The sequence below is a fragment of the Bubalus bubalis genome, chromosome 21 (assembly GCF_019923935.1).
Source record: "Bubalus bubalis isolate 160015118507 breed Murrah chromosome 21, NDDB_SH_1, whole genome shotgun sequence".
Classification (NCBI taxonomy): domain Eukaryota; kingdom Metazoa; phylum Chordata; class Mammalia; order Artiodactyla; family Bovidae; genus Bubalus; species Bubalus bubalis.
The window spans coordinates 34,859,779-34,879,360 of NC_059177.1; the positions used below are offsets into that span (position 1 = coordinate 34,859,779).

At 42.5% G+C, this 19,582-nt stretch overlaps 1 protein-coding gene and 1 long non-coding RNA gene across 3 annotated transcripts in view; one reads left to right on the plus strand and one right to left on the minus strand.

Moving 5' to 3' along the window:
• Positions 1-19,582, plus strand: part of LOC123330927 — a 435,096-nt gene that overhangs the window by 388,104 nt on the left and 27,410 nt on the right. The gene's annotated exons all lie outside the window — the stretch shown is intronic.
• On the minus strand, positions 1,822-4,086 carry LOC123330929. Its single transcript, XR_006547212.2, has 3 exons — positions 3,804-4,086; positions 2,854-2,905; positions 1,822-2,115 (listed from the first exon to the last, which is right to left on the minus strand). It is a non-coding gene; the product is annotated as an uncharacterized LOC123330929 (long non-coding RNA).

Sequence of the window (19,582 nt, forward strand, 5' to 3'; positions counted from 1 at the left end):
ATCACATTCAACAAACTAATCTTACTAGTAAATGCAAAAAAGTTTCCATCCAAAACAATATATGTGTGCTTCTCATGGGTCTTGTGAAACAGATGCCCCAACAAAAGAGAGTGAGTCTAATGAGGGAATCTCAGGACCTGTGATAGGTGAGGATGTAGTTGGTTTAGAAGCCAGATCTTGTGACCTCATTCTCAGATGTGTAATTTGTATTTATCATTTTATACACCACTTCTTCCAAACAACATTGGAGGCCTATACAAATTTGTATGCCTATAATAAAAAAAAAAAAAAGGCCCATGTGGAAGATGATAGGAATTAAAGAAGAGAAAGCATGGCTCAGGCCCCTAGGCTAATACATTTATTATGAGTGTAAAAATTCACCCTGAACTTCTCAGTAGTCAAGGCAGAAGCAAAACATGGTGAACTAAATCACTCACAATCACCACTTAAAAGAGAGAAGACTAGATGCTGATGGTAAATTATCAGAGGTGTTCTTAGGAGGGACTTTGAAAATGGTGTAAATTACAATGGCAAAGACTGAAACATGGATGTGCATTTGTTTTTCATATCAACTTAGTTTGAGTCTTTGAGAAAAGATGACCTCACAGGGTAGAGGGTTCCCTCATTTTCTTTTTTGTTCTTGGTAATTTTTTCAGTTATTTATCTTTGGCTGTGCTGGGTCTTTGTTTGCCATGAGCAGGCTCTCTCTAGTTTCAGTGAGCGGGGGCTGCTCTCTAGTTTTGGTGTGCAGGCTTCTCTTGTTGTGGACACAAGGTCTAGGCCTCTGGGCTGCCATACCTGTAGCACACGGGCTTTAGTCGCTCCTCTCAGGTCATGTGGGATCTTCCCAGAGCAGGGATCGAACCCTTGTGCCCTGCTTTGGCAGGTGGATTCTTATCCTTTGTGCCACCAGGGAAGATGACCTCATGGGGTAGAGGGTTCCCTCATTTTCTCACCTGTAACCTTGTCCACACAGCACAAAGTGGAGAGTTACCTCTTATCATAAGCAGCCAAAGTTGTTTAGTCTCCTGCCTGATTTGAAAAATGGAGACTCAAGTTATCACCTGGTCTTGCAATTTCTGCATTCGAAGTGCTCTCAAATGAGCCAGTCCTTTCTCTGTCTGCTAGCTCAGCACTTCTCAAATCACATTTGAACCATCCATTTGCTCACCACCTGAATCTACTATGCTTAAGCACGCAGCCTCCAGAGCCATCCCGGTGGGTCCCTTTCCAGCCACTTTATCCTCAACAACTCAATTCCCCTGGGCTTCAGTTTCCCCATCTCTAAAGATATCCATGCTTCCTAAAGATATCATGAGGACTAACTGAGAAAATTTATTAAAAGCAGTTAATCATGAACCTATTAAGTATGAGTAACAGTTATTGTTACTGGAATACTGGAATGGGTTGCCATTCCCTTCTCCAGGAAATCTTTCTGGCCCAGGGATCAAACCCGGGTCTCCTGCATTGCAGGCAGATTCGTTACCATCTAAGCCACCAGGGAAGCCTTAAGTATGAATAACAGTTATTTTTATTGTTATGAGTAGTATTTGTTGTATTATGCTGAAAATTGTATCTGTCTTATTCACTGTTTTATCTGCATACCCAGTCTAAAATCTGGCACAGGATAGGAGTTCAACAAACACTTGTTGGGTGAGAGAAAGAAAGAAAGAACGAGTTAGTATGGGAATTCCCTGGCCGTCCAGTGGTTAGGATTTGGCATGGCCCGGGTTCAATCTCTGGCTAGAGAACTAAGATCCCACCAGATGGCATGGCACAGCCAAAGAAACAAGTTTCAAGAAATGAATGAATGAATGTTCAATTATCTGGTTTTATTACATACATAGTTTAGCCTTTACTTCATTGAGGTCTGCATAGACCAAAAGAACCAATTGTGCCAGTGCCTTCCGCAGTGTGTTCACTCTGGTGTTTTTTCCTTCATCACTGTTAGGAAAAGGATTCCATTTTACAAAGAAGGGAGGAGGAGGAAGCCCAATTCCAAAGGCCTGTTTGTTCTCATTATTAATTTGCCTCTCCTCGTCCAAGTAGAGTTTGAATGATTTTGAATGTGCACTCATCTGGAACGGCACCCTCATTCTCTCGTTTCATGCCTGGCTGCAATTAAAGTCAAAAGCAAAATTTAAAAATACAGCTTTATTATAGGCTGAAAGAATTGTTGATTCAGGGACTGGCCTATAATCCCACAATGATCCCCCCCTCTCAAAAAAAAAAAAAAAAAAAGAGAGAGAAAGAAAAAAATAACACCAAACTGTGAGCCTATGAGTTTGGTCTCACCAACAGAGGCCCCAAACTCCAGAATCAATAACTCAGTTAATGCCACTTTCTAACCTAATTACAAGAATTGGAAAACTGCCCAAATGCCCAAAAAGGGATGAAGGTTCTAGTAGCAGTACCCCACCCCCTTTTCTAAAGAAGCATTTGGGTGATAAAAGCAAAATAACAGCACAGGGTGGGGTGCAAACGTTTCCAATGTCAGATCACAGAGCTGGGGAATTTCAGAGCTGGAAAGAAGCTTAGAGGTCATCTCAAGGCCATTTCACAGATGAGATAACTGAGACCCAGACAGGAAAGAGTTTACCCAAGTACACGCCATGGGCATGAATCTTGAAAGATCTCCAGTCTGATGTCTTCAGTGGTGCAAGAAATATCTACTGAGAGTCCAGGGCCAGGTGCTATTCATGAAGGAGGTTCATGAATAAGGCAAGCTGGCCTGTTCTCTGCCTTTGTAGAGCTTACATTCTATCAATGAGTCTGACAGTCAAGTAAACCAACGAATACGCATGTGACAAAGAGCCAGAACTCATCAGAGGGCAGTGGTAGAGAGCTGCTTACCTGCAGTGGTCAGAAAAGGCAACTCTGAGCAGAGGACATTCTCAGCTGAGACCTGGGAAAGAGCACTGTTTCAAAGACCCAGAAGCAGAGAGGTGCTTGGCAAGTTCTAGAAGACAACGGGACATTCTGCCGTTTAAAAAAAAAAAAAAAAAAAAATGCAGTTTTGCCATTTGCAACAATATGGATCGACTTGGAGGGTATTATACTTAGTGAAATAAGTTAGATAAAGACAAGTACTGTGTAGTATCACCTATATGCAAGATCTAAAATAGAAAACTAGTGAATATAACAAAAAAGAAATGAACTCACAGAGACAACAAACTAGTGGTTACCAGTGAGGAAAGGGAAAGAGGGAGAGGCAAGATTGGAGTAGAGGAGTAAGAAGTACAAAGTGCTATGTATAAAATAAATAAGCTACAAAAATAAATAGTAGAGCCCAGGGAAGATAGCCAATATTCTATAATAACTATAGGCAGAGTAAAACCCTTAAAATTATGTATCACTGTGTTGTACACCTGAGACATATATATTGTACATCAACTATACCTCAATTAAGGATTCAAGCTTTCAGAGCCAAGGGTGCAGGTTCAATCCCTGGTCCCCAAACTAAGATTCCACAAGCCTCACAGCATGGCCCAAAAATTAAAAAGTAAAAATAAATAATAAAATTTTGAATAAAACAAAGGGTCAAGCATGTGGCTGGAGTATAAAGGATGACAAGACATCCACATCCTGAAAATGGAACAGAATAGCACTCACCTTCATGCTCCTCCTAACAGGGCTGCCCTCGGCCTTCAGCAAAGTAAGGAGGGGCTCTAACCCACTCCCCGCTGAGAACTGGAGATCCTGGATCCACTATACCTCACATGCGCCTCTTCCCTTCACTTGTGAAAGTAGTTTTCATTCATGAAGGAGAAAAGAATTTGGCCAGACATAATAGCCACACTTACTGTCAGCTTCCAAATGAGAAGACCACGTTGAGGAGAACATGGCTCTGGTGAGAAGGTCAGAAGATGCTTCAGCACAGCTCAGCAGTTAAGAGCCCAGACAGTGGAGGCAGACACTTGGGAAGAGATGGGCTCAGTCATTATTGAGCTGGCCGTGTCAGCCAAATGCCTGACCGTGACACTTTTCACCTGCTGGCAACAATTATGTGCTGAAATGCCATCTGTTCTGTCTTGCTATTTCCCATCAGTTGGCTTTTTCTTTGTAAAGTAGTATATTCTCATGCAGTGTTTTTAAACCTTGGGTTGGAACCCAGTCATTCGGTGGGAAGTGAAATCATAGCTAAATCATAGGTGTGTGTGTGCGTGCTCAGTCTGTCCGACTCTTTGTGACCCCACCAGGCTCCTCTATGCGTGGGACTTTTTAGGCAAGAATATTGGAGTGGGCTGCCATTTCCTCCTCCAGGATCTTCCCAACCAAGGGATCGAACCGCATCTCCTGTTTCTCCTGCGTTGACAGGCAGATTCTTTACCACTGAGCCGACTCAGAAGCCCAACTAAATCATAACTGTAGCCAGTGAGCCATAACTAAAAATCTTCAAAGAATAAAACAGATGAGTAAAGAAGAAAATAGGAAAGAAAAAACAACTCAGAGTATGTGACAGTTGAGTATGTTATTGCTTTAGGTTTTCCCAAAAATAATGCCGTGTTAGATCTCCCTTGCTCAAAATCTCCTGTGCCTCCTTACTGTGTAGCAGCTAAAGCATTATCATCTAAACCTAGATTTCAGGCCCTCCCTAGTCTAACCCTAAACTGCCTCCGCAGCCTTGTTGCCTATCTATCTAAGATTCGCTTTCCCCTGCAGCCGCACCGGCTACCTGCCTGTCCTGTAGCATGCCTCATCCCTCCCTCCCTCTACTAATGCCCTTCTCTTCCTCCGCCTAAATTACCCTCCTGTCTTTCCTCTGCCTGGTCAACTTCTACTAGCTCTCAGGACCAAACTAAGTCCCAGGTCTTCAGCAGTGGCTTAGTGCTCTCTCCCAACTTCTAATGAACTTGTCTCAGCTATTGTCTTGATTTCAGCAGCCAGCCAGGTAGGTACAGGATTAGAAGGATTAAAGAAGAGAAAGGATTAAAGAAGAGAAAGGTGGGGAGGGGGAGACCAATAAGCAATAATTGTCAGGCTTTAATGGGATTCGAATTATTCAGAGGGCTTGTCAAATAAGACTTGTCAAGCCCCATCCCGAGAGCTTTTGATTCAGTTTTTGGGGAGTTGGAGGGAGTGGTGAGAATTTGCATTTTTATCAGGTTCCCTGGTGATGCTCCTGGTCGTGGGACCAGACTTGGAGAACACTGGTGGCGTGCTTAAGAATAAGGGCTCAGTAAGATGGACCCAGGCAACTGTCGTGACTCCAAACTCAGAGTTCAAATCTGGCCACATCTTTTTTTATATAATTAATCTTGCCATAATAGCAGGATGTTCTGTAGCATTTGTTTGAGACATCATCCCACATGAACAACTGTCTAAGAACCCCAGAATCTTCCTGAGTCAGGAAGAAGTTACTCCTGTTCAACAAAGAACCTCTACATTGATCACTTACTGCCATTGCTTCTCCTGAACACACGAGGACGCTGTTGAAGACTGTCCCTGCCCCTGCAGGTATGCCATTACTTAGCGGGTTCTGACTGATCCAAGCACCTTCTGAAGCAATGTGTTGACATCTCGTTTGGAGCTTTATTACAGCCACTATGCCAAGATAACTGAGCCCAGGGGAGTTCAGGTCATTAACCACACCCTGTGCCAAAATTAGCCCAACTCTGGATTCTGAGCCATTAGAGTTGGACCTAATCATTAGTATAAATCTGTGCTGTGCTTAATTGCTCAGTCGTGTCTGACGCTGCAACCCCATGGATTGTAGCCTGCCAGGCTCCTCTGTCCATGGGGATTCTCCAGGCAAGAATATTGGAGTGGGTTGCCATTTTCTTCTCCAGGTGAGGCTTCCCAACCCAGGGATTGAACCCAGATCTCCCGCATTGCAGGCAGATTCTTTTCCATCTGAGCCACCAGGGAAGCCTGAGAATACTGGAGTCAGTAACCTATCCCTTCTCCAGGGGAACTTCCCAACCCAGTAATTGAATTGGGGTCTCCTACACAGCAGGCAGATTTTTCACCAGCGGAGCTACCCATCTAATACTATACTATTTTAGGGACTCCGTGGCCCTGTCCCACCATTCATAGGGGCCATTCTGCAAGGCCTGGATCCCTCTAAAAGAGATTGGGAGCAGTTTACATGAAAACTGGTCAATTCTTCCCAAGCACTAGCTCTATATAACAAAGAGTGAGGCAGCTTTTGGTACACCCCACAAAAGAATAAAATACCGAGTTCTTGACTCACTTTTCCAGGACAATGGAAACCAATTCACACTTTGATTTTCATACTAAGAGGGCTTTTTCCTGACAGGTTGATCTGTTTCACAGACTTGGAGTCTCAGCCACCACCCCATTTAATTTGTGTTTATCAGGCACTAAGCCCACTTCAAGTTTAGGCGATAACCGTCAGTGTACTCCAGTGGGTTCTAACAATGGAGTGGGTGGCAACCCTCCTCCCTTTTACTGAATTAAGATAGAGAGTAAGAGAGTATTTTGCCTGTTTTAAAGAAGGAATTGATACATGGACTTGTAAATCACTTCTATACAAAAATGAATCTATAGTGGGTCACAGTCAAAGATTTGAGTCCATTGCTCTCTGCTAAAGGTCTGTTTGTTACTAAGACACTCTTGCTTCTCTTCTGGCATTCTCCTCTGTGTTCTCTAGGCTACACTCTTGGAAGGCTATTTCAGTCCCCTCTTCTGCTTTAAGAAGCTGACCTCCAAGCTTCTAGAACATCCTGTGTGTTTCTCTGGTACACTTACCTCATTGTTTTGCAGTGGGACCCCCTTCTCTTTTACCCATTCACCCCCACAGACCTTGAGCCCCTCACTGTCTTAATCTCCTTTGTATTCACACACAGCACTTGGTGCAGTAAATACCTGCTAAATGCCTCCACCGGCCTTCCTGACTTGTTGCTTTTGCACTTTTCAGATACCACCTTACTTTCTTGTTGACAGACATTTTTTTTCCATCTTGTATTTGGTAACTTGGTGCACATCTTATCACTCATCTGTTCCCTTAGTAGAATTTAAACCTTTTGAAGACAGAGAACATCTCTTGGTTTTTTTATCTTGAGTCCTCAGAGAAAAACTGAATGTAAAGGCCATGCACTAATCCCAGTTGACTGATGGATAGCTGTGCTGAGCCTCTGCTAATCTGAGGACTAGAGATTAGGCGTGTCTGACTTTCTCTCCTTAATTATGTCTCTGCTTGTTCCACAAAGTAAGGGTGATCAACAGGATACACTAAGTAAAGCAAGAATGACATAACTTAGAAGCTGAGGAGAATTTCTAAGAATTTTAATTGCAAGAAGGATTGATATGTACATAAAGATTCAGGTACAAGGGTGTTTTATGAAAACGTTTCTTTTTGTGAATGGAGAAATTTATAAACAGCCTAAAATTCACCAATCCTATTGGCTGACTAAATTTTGGGACATCTACTAAATCAGAGAAGTGCATGGGTAACAAGTGGGGATGACAGTTCTCAAACACTATATATGGCATGATTTCATTTTGTAAAATATGTGCACCATGGGGACAGAAGAGGGGGAACACTAAAACATTAACGGTGTTTCTCTCCAAGTATGACCGTGAATAATTTTTACTAATTTGATATTGGTATTTCTATGTTTTCTACATTTTCTAAAAATGAGTTACTTTTATAGAAGAACAGCATGGGAAAGTTATCTTTTTTAAAAGAAAAATGGGTAAACCAAAAGAAAGAAAAATAAGAATAGGGAGCTGGGAATGAAGCTTATTCCAAAAATGAATATCATGAAGACTTAATCAGGCAAGTCACAGATTCGCTTCTGAGCTTTCCAACAATTCACACAAAAAGGGAGACAGGATCAGCTGCATAATTCACATTGTCCAAGAAAAGCTCTTATCTTCCTGATAAGTAGCAATCTATCAGTGTCTCCCTTGGAGCCCCCTGAGGATGTTCTTCTAAGTAATAAATAACATCCTCAGCAGATCCTGTCATCCAGGTGAGTTTCCTAGAGCAGTCTCGAAATTAGAGTACCACATTCCCTGCCTTTATTCGAAGGATGGCCTTAGGCAGGTATTTAATTCCTGTCTAAATACCTCCACTTACTAGTGGTGAATTAATTAGTTCATATCTAAATAACGGGTGATTATTAATAGTTGCAGTGAGCAATTAGAGTTATTAACCCATCCTGGCCTCTCGCTGGCATCTCTGAAGTAGTTCCCTCCCCCAGATTGCCAGGAGCCCCTTTCCTGGGGAGTGGTCTCCTCAGCCTTGCCCCAGCAGGGCCAGAAGGCCACCAGTGGCTGACCTACACTCCCACCTTGACCTCAGGCAGGTGTGCAAAGACAGGAAGACTTGATTGTTAAAAAGTTATCTCCTATCTAAAGTCCACAGTACTCAGTATAGCCAAAACAAGTGGGTTTTTCTTTTTTTTCCTTCATAGTCAGGGGCTCTTGAAATGGACACAGAGAGAAAAGGAAGGAAAGGCTACAGAAAGGGATTTGGACTCAACAGAAGTTTCTCATTCTGGGACCCCCAAGACCTCCTGCCTTAGTCTTTGACTGACTTTTCATGGTATCCTCTCCTAAATGTGCTTGGTCCTGCAGTGGGTACTGGGATACAGAAGTGAGTATGGGTAGCTGAGGGAACTTCCCAACTGGGAAGACAGCTGGACAAGCCAGTCATCTCAAATCATCAGTTAAAGAGGTACAAGCAAGTAGGGTAACATAAAGAGATCTTTATCCAACCTTAAGCGTCAGGGAATGCCTGCTGGAGAAGTTGGTACCTAAACTGAGACTTGAAGGCTCAGTATGGCTTCCCAGAACTGAGAAAAGGGTGAAGGACATTACACGGAAGGAAAGACATGCTGTTTTCTGGAAATTCAAATCATCTCCTTATTGCCAAAGCATAAAGCTCAAAGTGTGCTGGAGATGAAGCGGGAGAAGTGAATCGGGACCAGTGCTAGAGGGCCATGGGCCATGAATGTAGGACAAAGGAAACATTCTTTGACCCTTCCGTCCTAAGGTTTTGTGCATGAATGCCAACACCAGGCAGTTGATGTGAATCAGTCAGTGGCCCAGGGACAACAAGGAATGGTGGGACCTGTGGCAAATAGGAGTGCATTTGAGTTACCCAAAGAGGCCACTCCATACTCCAGCCAATTGTTACCATGGGAGAACACAGGACTAGCCTTGCCAGATCTTCCCATTATTCAACAGAAGGTGACATCCAGACCCCTACATGCCACTCTCCCTTTTTGTAAATTTTGGTAGTGGTTGTTGTTCAGTGACTAAGGTGTGTCCAACTCTATGCAACCCCATGAACTGCAGCATGCCAGGCTTCCCTGTCCTTCACCATCTCCCAGAGTTTGTTCAGACTCATGTCCATTGAGTTGATGATGCCGTCTAACCATCTCATTCTCTGCCACCGACTTCTCCTCCTGCCCTTAATCTTTCCCAGCATCGTAGTCTTTTCTAATGAGTTGGCTCTTTGCATCAGGTGGCCAAAGTAACTAATTCAAATTGAAAATACAGTGAAGGTCCAGTAAGGCAGAGGGCCCCACTCCTGTGTCAGTGAGCCGGATTTAACCTGAGGGCTGGATTTGGTCTGTAAACTCATCATGTTACCACTTCTGCCTTAGAAAACAGGGAGCCATGGACAGCTCTGAGGTAGGGTACAAGTGTGGACTTGCCCTCTTCTTAAACCCCATGTGTGTTTGTATGAAATGTTGGTTAGAAAAGGACAAGAAAGGAGACCTGAAACATGTTACCTAAAGCTTCTAAATCTGAGAATGAGTTATTATGAAATGCCAACAGGCAATTCTTTCTTATCACCTCAGTGGTTTTCACTATTAATATGTAATATCAGACCCATCTGACAGATCCTAGCAACTATTTGCAAAGGCAGAAGGTCAATGGAAGGACCCAAGAATCTGTTGGTCTGGAATCCGCTGCAGTGTACTAGACACTGTGCTGAAATGTAGAGAACTACCGGGGCTAAGATTGTGAGGGGACCCATCTTACAATCTCAGCTTTCACTGTCAACAGAATCATACAAGATGAATAAGCATTTTCATGAACTTACTGCTTTATGAATGATCTAGTGGGAAGAGACCCAACTTCACATCCTGGCTTCACCAGTCATTAACTGGGTGACTCAGGTCAAGACACCTGGCATTTCAGAACCTTAGGTTCCTACTCTGAAAATTGGGAATAAGAATACCCACTGTGTCTACCTTGTAGACGCAAAATCAAAGCTTAGGAATGCTTGGAAGGAAGAGCTTTATGTATAAACTCAAATGTGCTCTATAGTATGGACTGGGATAGTTACTATTGCTTTGCCAAACCTGAGTATCTTATTTATTTATTCATTTTTGGCTGTGCTGGATCTTCCTTGCTGTGCAGGCTTTTCTCTAGTTGCAACTAGAGTGGAGAATACTCTCTAGTTGTGGTGCATAGGCTTCACATTGCAGTGGCGGCTTTTCTTACAAAACACAGGCTCTAGGGCATGTGGGCTTCTGTAGTGGCACATGGGCTCAGTAGTTGCAGTTCCTGGGCTCTAGAGCGCAGGCTCCACAGTTGTGGCACACAGGCTTAGTGGCCTCTCAGCATGTGGTATCGTTCCAGACCAGGGATTGAACCTGTAGCTCCTGCAGTGGCAGGAGGTTTCTTTACCACTGAGCCACCATGGAAGCCCAAAACTGAATATCTATAAGAACCATATTTTTACATTTATGGCACAGAGAGAAAATGTACAGCATCTGATACCTTTGAGGTGGGCCTTCCAAACCTTGACAGGTTGCCATCTGCTTTGTGAGAATTCTGGAGCCCAAGCTCTAGGCTTTAACCTGGGCCAAAGAGCATTTGTAAGGCAAAGACATACCCCACCCCCACCTACCCCAAACACACAAACCATTCCATCAACTATTGTTCCTCAGTTCAGTTGAGTTCACTTCAGTCGCTCAGTCATGTCCGACTCTTTGAGACCCCATGAATCGCAGCATGCCAGGCCTCCCTGTCCATCACCAACTCACAGAATTCATTCAAACTCATGTGCATCGAGTCAGTGATGCCATCCAGCCATCTCATCCTCCGTCGTCCCCTTCTCCTCCTGCCCCCAATCCCTCCAGCATCAGAGTCTTTTCCAGTGAGCTAACTCTTCACATGAGGTGGCCAAAGTACTGGAGTTTCAGTTTCAGCATCAGTCCTTCCAATGAACACCCAGGACTGGTCTCCTTCAGAATGGACTGATTGGATCTCCTCGCAGTCCAAGGGACTCTCAAGAGTCTTCTCCAACACCACATTTCAAAAGCATCAATTCTTTGGCGTTCAGCTTTCTTCACAGTCCAACTCTCACATCCATACATGACCACTGGAAAAACCATAGCCTTGACTAGATGGACCTTTGTTGGCAAAGTAATGTCTCTGCTTTTGAATATGCTATCTAGGTTGGTCATAACTTTTCTTCCAAGGAGTAAGCGTCTTTTAATTTCATGGCTGCAGTCACCATCTGCAGTGATTTGGGAGCCCAAAAATATAAAGTCTGACACTGTTTCCACTGTTTCCCCATCTATTTGCCATGAGGTGATGGGACCAGATGCCATGATCTTCGTTTTCTGAATGTTGAGCTTTAAGCCAACTTTTTCACTCTCCTCTTTCACTTTCATCAAGAAGCTTTTTAGTTCCTCTTCACTTTCTGCCATAAGGGTGGTGTCATCTGCATATCTGAGGTTATTGATATTTCTCCCATCAATCTTGATTCCAGCTTGTGCTTCTTCCAGTCCAGTGTTTCTCATGATGTACTCTGCATAGAAGTTAAATAAGCAAGGTGACAATATACAGCCTTGACGTACTCCTTTTCCTATTTGGAACCAGTCTGCTGTTCCATGTCCAGTTCTAATTGTTGCTTCCTGACCTGCATATAGGTTTCTCAAGAGGCAGGTCAGGTGGTCTGGTATTCCCATCTCTTGAAGAATTTTCCACAGTTTATTGTGATCCACACAGTCAAAGGCTTTGGCATAGTCAATAAAGCAGAAATAGATGCTCCTAACAGTGTATATATGCTGTGAAGTCTACATTCCCAGTACACAGAACCACTCTGAGTCAGATCACCATATGCACAGTGCTCTGTAGAGCCTTCGTATATGCTGTTCCCTCTGCCTGGAACACATTTCCTTTCTTAGCTTTTAGGTCTCAGTTTATGGCAGCTCCTGAGTATTGTTGTATAGAGTCTTGAAATCACAAATCACTTCAAAGATCTCAAGAGGTTTCAGCGGAAGCTGTTACTTACCAACTGTTTCTTAACGTATTTCTACTTTTCTCTTTACAACACTAATGCTTATTCTAAATAATAGCAACTATATAGAGTTATTGAACTAAACTCCCTCCATAGCTCCAAAAAGTACTTTAGGCAGCACACTGTTAATTTTAGTCAAAGAACTAATTTGGCAGCCATTTTTCACAGTTCTTCTTTCTTTTTCTCTCCATAATATTTTAGAGTGAATGCCTGTCATTCAGAACATCATTCACCCTTTAGCACTTCTGTATGAATCTCTAAAATGTCGGAACCTTTACCAACAAAACTGCACTACCATTATCACACTTAACAGATTATGATTATTTAACATCATGTACTAGCCAGTTGGTATTTGAATGTCCCCGATTTTCTCAAAAGTGTCTTTTTACAGTTGCTTTCTCCAGGTGCTGCGCTTGATTGTTAATGTCCCTCTCAATTCATAATCTAGAGTAGCCTCCCCTTCCCCACTCTCTGAAGCCCCTATGCCCTAGGCAGTGATTCATCCTGGCCTGTCTTTTTCTTTAAGAATCCACCAGCTCCCTACCCAAGGATTGGAAGTGCAAACCCAAGAACTGTACTAAAACCTGGTACAGAGAATGCTTCTCTCCATTTACCTGCAGTAAACAGAGAACAGATTTTTTTTTATACATCTCTGCAGAAACTCAGGTGACACTAGAGTCAAAGAACCAGCCTGCCAGTGCAGGAGACATAGGAGACTCAGGTCCGATCCCTGGATTGGGAAGATCCCCTGGAGATGGAAGGGAATGGCAACCCACTTCTGTATTCTTGCCTGGAAAAGCCCAGGGACAGAGGAGCCTGGCAGGCTACACTCCATGGTATCAAAAAGAGTCGGATACAACTGAACACGCACACACACACATGCGCATGCATAAACTGAGTGTTCATTATTCATGCATTCCATACTTGTGAATTCACCCACTCACTAGACATTATTTGTAACCCCAAAACCAATACACAGCATGTTTGCCTTAATCTGCGAATGTGTGCAGAGCAGTGAAAAATCTGAGTCTCCATCAGGCACAGTTCCTGATAAGATCAAGCAAAGACGCTTGTACCTGCCTGTTTGAGTCTCAGCCTCTGAACAAGTGTCCTTTTCACAGTCCATTTAGCACCATGTTTTTCATATTTTTGTGCTTTTAGTTGGTGGTTTTGCTATTTACAGTGGCCCCCAAGCAGAGTGCTTCAGTGTTTGTTATCTGATGTGCCTTACAGAATCAGCAATATATATTAAGTAAGATGTTTTTAAACAGAAATACAGAAAACAAGGTTATGTGTTAACAATAATATTATGGCCAGAGACTCACAGGATAGATTTCCCCAAGGAATGATGACTTGCTATTCACTAATTCAGTGTTTGCTATGACTTTCTAGAACAAAACTACCGCAGATAATGAGGATCAACTGTCTGTACGTACACTCTCCCTGCATTTATTATTATTATTTTTAGTTCTACAAAATCTGATTGACTTTGTTTTCAAATGAAATATTTTGAACCAGATTTGTTTTCATTGAAAAAGTGGGGGGGGGGGCGGGGGGTGATGTGCACTGACCATATGATGAGGAATAGGAGTTTATATGTCGAAACTCATATTTATATATATATATATATATATATATATATATATATATATATGATTCTGTTTCCTCTGCTCCAATCAATTCAGGATAAACTTTTGCACTGAAGCATACCCTGATATTGCTGACTCTTCTGAGGCAAGTTGGCTTTGGGGGATAGGTTCAGATCTGCTCCTAATTTAATGTTACTCAGTGCTGAGGTATTTGTTTTGCTGAATCATTATAAAGTATCTGAGCAAAAGAAAATTAATCAATTCCTGAAGTTTTTATGCCTCTAGGGCTTTAAGGAGATTAACAGAATTTTCTTTTACTATGATTAGTTTTCAACCTTCATGGGAATCTGTAGCCCTTAATATAACTAATTTCATATTGACTCTGGGTTTTCTCTCTAATATGAAAGTTGGGTTCTCATTTGAGAATGCTCAATATTCTTTCATTCTTACTACTAAAGGATGGTAGAAAAAAATTTTTTTGGAAAACGTTGAAGAAGTATCTGCCTTCCCTAAGATACACAGTGTGTGCTTTTTAATTAGTGTTTTCATAAGTGAGCGCCTTTACAACATAACATTCATTCCACCGTTTCCATATTTAGAGCGATCTTTCATATTGTTTTTGCCATTTAATTTTTTTTCTTATTAAACATGTTTACAAAAATGTAGACTGTGACTTTGATGAGAACCATGATCTGAAGAACAGTTCTTAAAACCCAGAGAAGTCACACCTGTAACCCTTTAAATGCAGGCAGTGTTTTCGAGCTGAAAATTCTGAATCCATCTTCCACATCAGATTGATGAAATTTTTAAAAATAGGTAGCGTAATATTGAAATGACCTTGGGCTGCCAATTGACAGAATTTACCAATAGTTGTCAAACATCCAGTTTAAAAGTTCGGGGTGTTTTTTGTTTGGTGTGTGTATGTGTGTTTAGACATAAAATTGACTAGTTTGTCTTTTGCAATGGTTTGATACGTAATCTTAATTTTTGAAAATGGCTTTAAAACAACAAAGAGTGATGATTCAAGCTGAGTTCAGAGATTAGTGCCTCATCGTCCTGGCTGTGCAAATCAGCAAGTCATAGAACTTCTGAGGCTTTTTGTAAAAGCAAATCCTGACACCAAATTCACAGTCTTTATCCACATCCTGAAATTTATCATAGCACCCAGGACATAGCAAATGCTCAAAACGTGTTCGCTATTGTCCTTAAAACTTGCACCCTCCAGTAATCATATTTACAACGGAGTGACTGTCCTCATCATGAAATGACCAATTGTACTTTAACCAACATGTATTTTTAAGTGTCCAAGGCAGCCATAATTGAGGGAACAAATGTAAGAATTTTCTGCTTGAAGTCCTTGTTTACTAAACATCCCTGGACAAATATAGGTTTGTCCTTTTTTTTTCCTTAAGGGAGGTGGGGCAAGAAAAAAAGAAAGGAATGCATTCAGACAGAGACAGCTTGGTGTAGATTTTCTAAGTAAGAAGGCTACAGACCACCCTGAGTCCTGATTGTTTTCCTGTAGCCACCAAAGCTGCAGATTAGATATTGCTGAGGCTCTCATCTCTCTGATATGCTTTGTGAAGTACGTGGGAAGAGGGAAAACCTCCTTCTCAGGGAAACAGTTGCCAAACCCAAAGCTATCACCCCTTCTCCTTCAGACAGACTCCAAAGGCAGCAATGTGCCCAGCCTTGGGGGATGCACCATGATTGGTCTGAGCCAGCTGTGACTATCCCTTTCTCTCTACCTGTCATTAGTCTATGGCAATGGTTCTCAACCCAGAGAGTTTTAAACCCACACACACACCCACAGGATATTGGCAATGTTGGGAGGCATTTGGGGTTATGGTAACTGGGAGGGTGCTACTGGCATCTAGTGGGTGGAGGTCAGGGATGCTACACAACCTCCTGCAATGCCAAGACAGCTCCCCATCACAGAGAGTTATCTGGCCCCAGATGTCAGCAAATGAGATTGAGACATGCTGGTCTAGGAGTTGAAGAGTGACATGGTTCTAGACAGTGAAATGTGGCAGGAAGGAGGTAGGGGAACTTCTGGAAAGTAATTTTCCTCCTTAAAAGAGGCAATATTTTTTTTGCCCCACCTCTTTTGGAGGGGGGCGGGGAATGCTAGGGTGTAAGATGGGATGCTTGGAAACACTGCAACTATCTCAGGTCCATGAGGGGAGACATCACTAACACACACTTGTCTCCAGACTTACTGTTGCTTGAGAAAATTGTCTTTACTTTAAAAACTGCTATTACTTGGTATTCTTGTCACTTGTAGTTAAAAGCATAATTATTAAATCTACCGTGTTTTGTAACTTTCCCAAAAAAGTCCACATTCAGTAAACCAGAAAACAGCAGAACTTTTCTGAGATTCAGATATTGGTCAGTGAGCTGGGCTCAGTCACTACCTAAATGTTTAGCTTCTGGCACTAAGTCCCTTATAGCAAATGTATTTCAGTTCATGCCTCTGACGAATGACACGTGAGTCTACATCTTGAGTCTTCAGTGACTCAGGAGGACTGAAATTGTGAGGACATCCTGTCCTAGTTTGAATTCAAGCTCTGCCAGGTGGTAGGTGTGTGAGTCTGGATGAGGTTACTTCTCTGCTTCACCTTCTTCATGTGTAAAATGGGGTTAATTGTGGTGACCTAAGAGGTCATATGAGTCATGAAAAAATGCCTAGAATAGTGTCTGCGACCTAACCAGCCCTGCCATCATCCTCATCACCATGAAGTGTTACATTTGTGAAGGCCAAGGTTCTGATGACAATGTTCATATTGGAATCTTTCCTCCACACATGACCGTCTTTCCAAAGTTGAAATTGACAGCCAAGTGGATGCTTTGTGGGAGTGACTAATATGGAAATGGACTAACAATTCTCTCCCCAGTCTTCCAGAATTCCACCATTGTGTAGAGGCACAGCTAGGTGACTGGTGCACACTCTTCCCAAGACAGCAGTGGCATGATACTTGAGACCCACGGCAAGTGTGTCACTGATTCCAGAGAAGCTAATTACCAACACACGCATCCTTGTCTCCCAGCATTAATGATTCCCCCACATTGTTAGATGTGGACCCCATGGTTGGTCTAGTATTGTGTACAGCTCTGTTTCATGTACGTTCTTAACTCAGTCAAATCAGTTCCAGATAGATACCATTAAATTCTGTTTCCATATATGCCCTGGATAGACCAGCCTTTTTCAGAGCCTTGTAGTTTTCCTCTTGTCTTTAAAACTCTGTTGTCTGAACATCTGCCTATTGGGACTTTAAGTTGAGGCATGTCAGGATTTGAATCCAGTAGTCATGTGACACCAGGCAAGTTCCTTAAATTTACTGTATTCCCTCATCCTGAAAGTGGGGCTCAGAAGATCCCTGTTTCATAGAGTCACAGGGCATAAGTTAACAGTAATAACTCTTTAACAAGGCTCAAGGCTTAATAATAAGTTGCTGTTGGTTGTAATTCTGTCTGGTTCTCACTAATCTCTGTTCACTTACTTAACAAAATCAGTATTACAGAATATTGCAGGGCTTAGTGTTAAGTTGATTGCACTGAACGATGATGGATCTCAGCCAAATGTTATGCTCCCTTTTTATAAATATCTGAGTAATAACTCAAGAAAGCAGAGAAAAAGCAATAGGACCTGGGAAGAGTTAGCCAGACCTGTGTGAATTGTGTATTCAGAGTGGTACTCCTACAGTCCTGGAATACAAATCTTAAACCCTGTAGATCTGCTCCTTTTTGAAGACTCCAAGCCCCACAGCTTGACAACCACTTTAATTGTTTGCCAGGTCTCTGTAGACAAAAGTTGTCCTTTGCACAATGAGGTTTCCTTTCTTATATAAACATTGCAGAGCTTGGCACCAACCTGTCTATTTTCAGGCTTCCTGGAAGGAACCAGCTCCTTTCTCCATCTGCTGCCGTCTCTGTGCCCCAGGCAACAGGCTACAATCTTGCCCCAGCCTTTTGACAGAAGTGCCAGCAGGAGATACCATCCTAAAAGCATTCCCCTCCATCCCTGGTGTCCTTCCAGAGTTCTCTAAGTAAATTGTACCTGTGGCCCCGGGGAATGTACAAGATGACTTTGGATGGTATCTAGATACTCTTTTCTTTTGAAGTTCCTTTTAAACTAAAAAAATTTTTTTTTTTAAAGAAAAACTGATCAAAGTCATGCAAAAGAATTTTCTTTTTTATGGTGAGTTAATTTTAAAACGGGCTTCCCTGGTGGCTCAGATGGTAAAGAATCCACCTGCAATGCAGGAGAGCCAGGTTCAATCCCTGGGTTGGGAAGATCCCCTGGAGAAGGGAATGGCAACCCACTCCAGTATTCTTGCCTGGAGAATTCCATGGATAGAGGAGGCTGGCCTGTAATTTTAAGAAAGTTTCCTTTTTTTTAACCTTTTTATTTTTTATTGGATTACAGTTGATTAACAGTGTTGGTTAGTTTCATATGTACAGCAAAGTGATGCGGTTATACATATATCTGTTCTCTTTCAAATTCTTTTCCCATTTAAGTTGTTACTGGATTGGCCAGAGACTTTATTCAGGTTTTCCTGAATCAGCTTAAAAAACCTGGACAAACTTTTTCACCATCCATACATGATATTGAGCAGAGTTCCTGTCCTTTTCGGTTATCTGTTCTAAATATAGCAGTGTGTACATGTTACTCCCAAACTCCCTAATGATGCCTCCCCCCGACCTTTAGCCCTGGCAACCAACCATAAGTTCATTCTCTAAGTCTGTAAAGAAACTTTCTCTTCTTAAAACAGTTTTATTTCAAGTTTGACAATGATGCATAAAACAGAATTGCAGGCCTGCACATACTTAGGTTAAATATAAGATTATAAGCTTACTGGCCACTGGTTCAGGCTTGTGGTCACTCACTGTGAAGACCTCAGCTTAGACTCTGAGTGAGGCAGAAGCCATTGGAAGGGACTTCTGTCTGTTTTGTCTCAACTTCTAAGAATGGTACCTAAACTAGAATAGGTATTCAAAATAGGTATTGAATAAATGAATTCACTGAGTGTTCTGATGTGCCAGGAGAAGGCAATGGCACCCCACTCCAGTACTCTTGCCTGGAAAATCCCATGGATGGAGGAGCCTGGTGGGCTACAGTCCACGGGGTCGCTAAGAGTCGGACACGACTGAGCAACTTCACTTTCATTTTTCACTTTCATGCATTAGAGAAGGAAATGGCAAGCCACTCCAGTGTTCTTGCCTGGAGAATCCCAGGGACGGGGGAGCCTGGTGGGCTGCCATCTATGGGGTCGCACAGAGTCGGACACGACTGAAGCAACTTAGCAGCAGCAGCAGCAGATGTGCCAAGCATGGTGCCAGGAGCTGAGGCTTCAAAGATGAAGCTGATAACAGTCTTCGTCTTCGTGTAGCTTGTTAAAGGATTCGTTCCGTTTTCCCTATGACATTCCGTTGATTTCAGAATTCTTAAATGCTAGAGCACAGAATGTAAATATCTGTCATCTGAATCACCTCTCAGCCTCAGCTTTTTCACACTGACAAAAACTAAGCTTGAAAGCACAGCTCCCAAAACCTCTCCAGTGCTGTGCGTTCCCTGTTCCTGCCCCAGTCTCAGAATCTCCCCTTTTCCTTCCAGTGAATGCCCCACATCCTTTTGGCCTCCATCCAGCTCTCATTCCTCCCAGGGAGACCAGGATTCAGCTGACATTCAACAACGGTGAACACTTGACTTTTTCACCCTGGGGATGTGGCGCATTATTCAGCCCATAAACATTTAATTTTA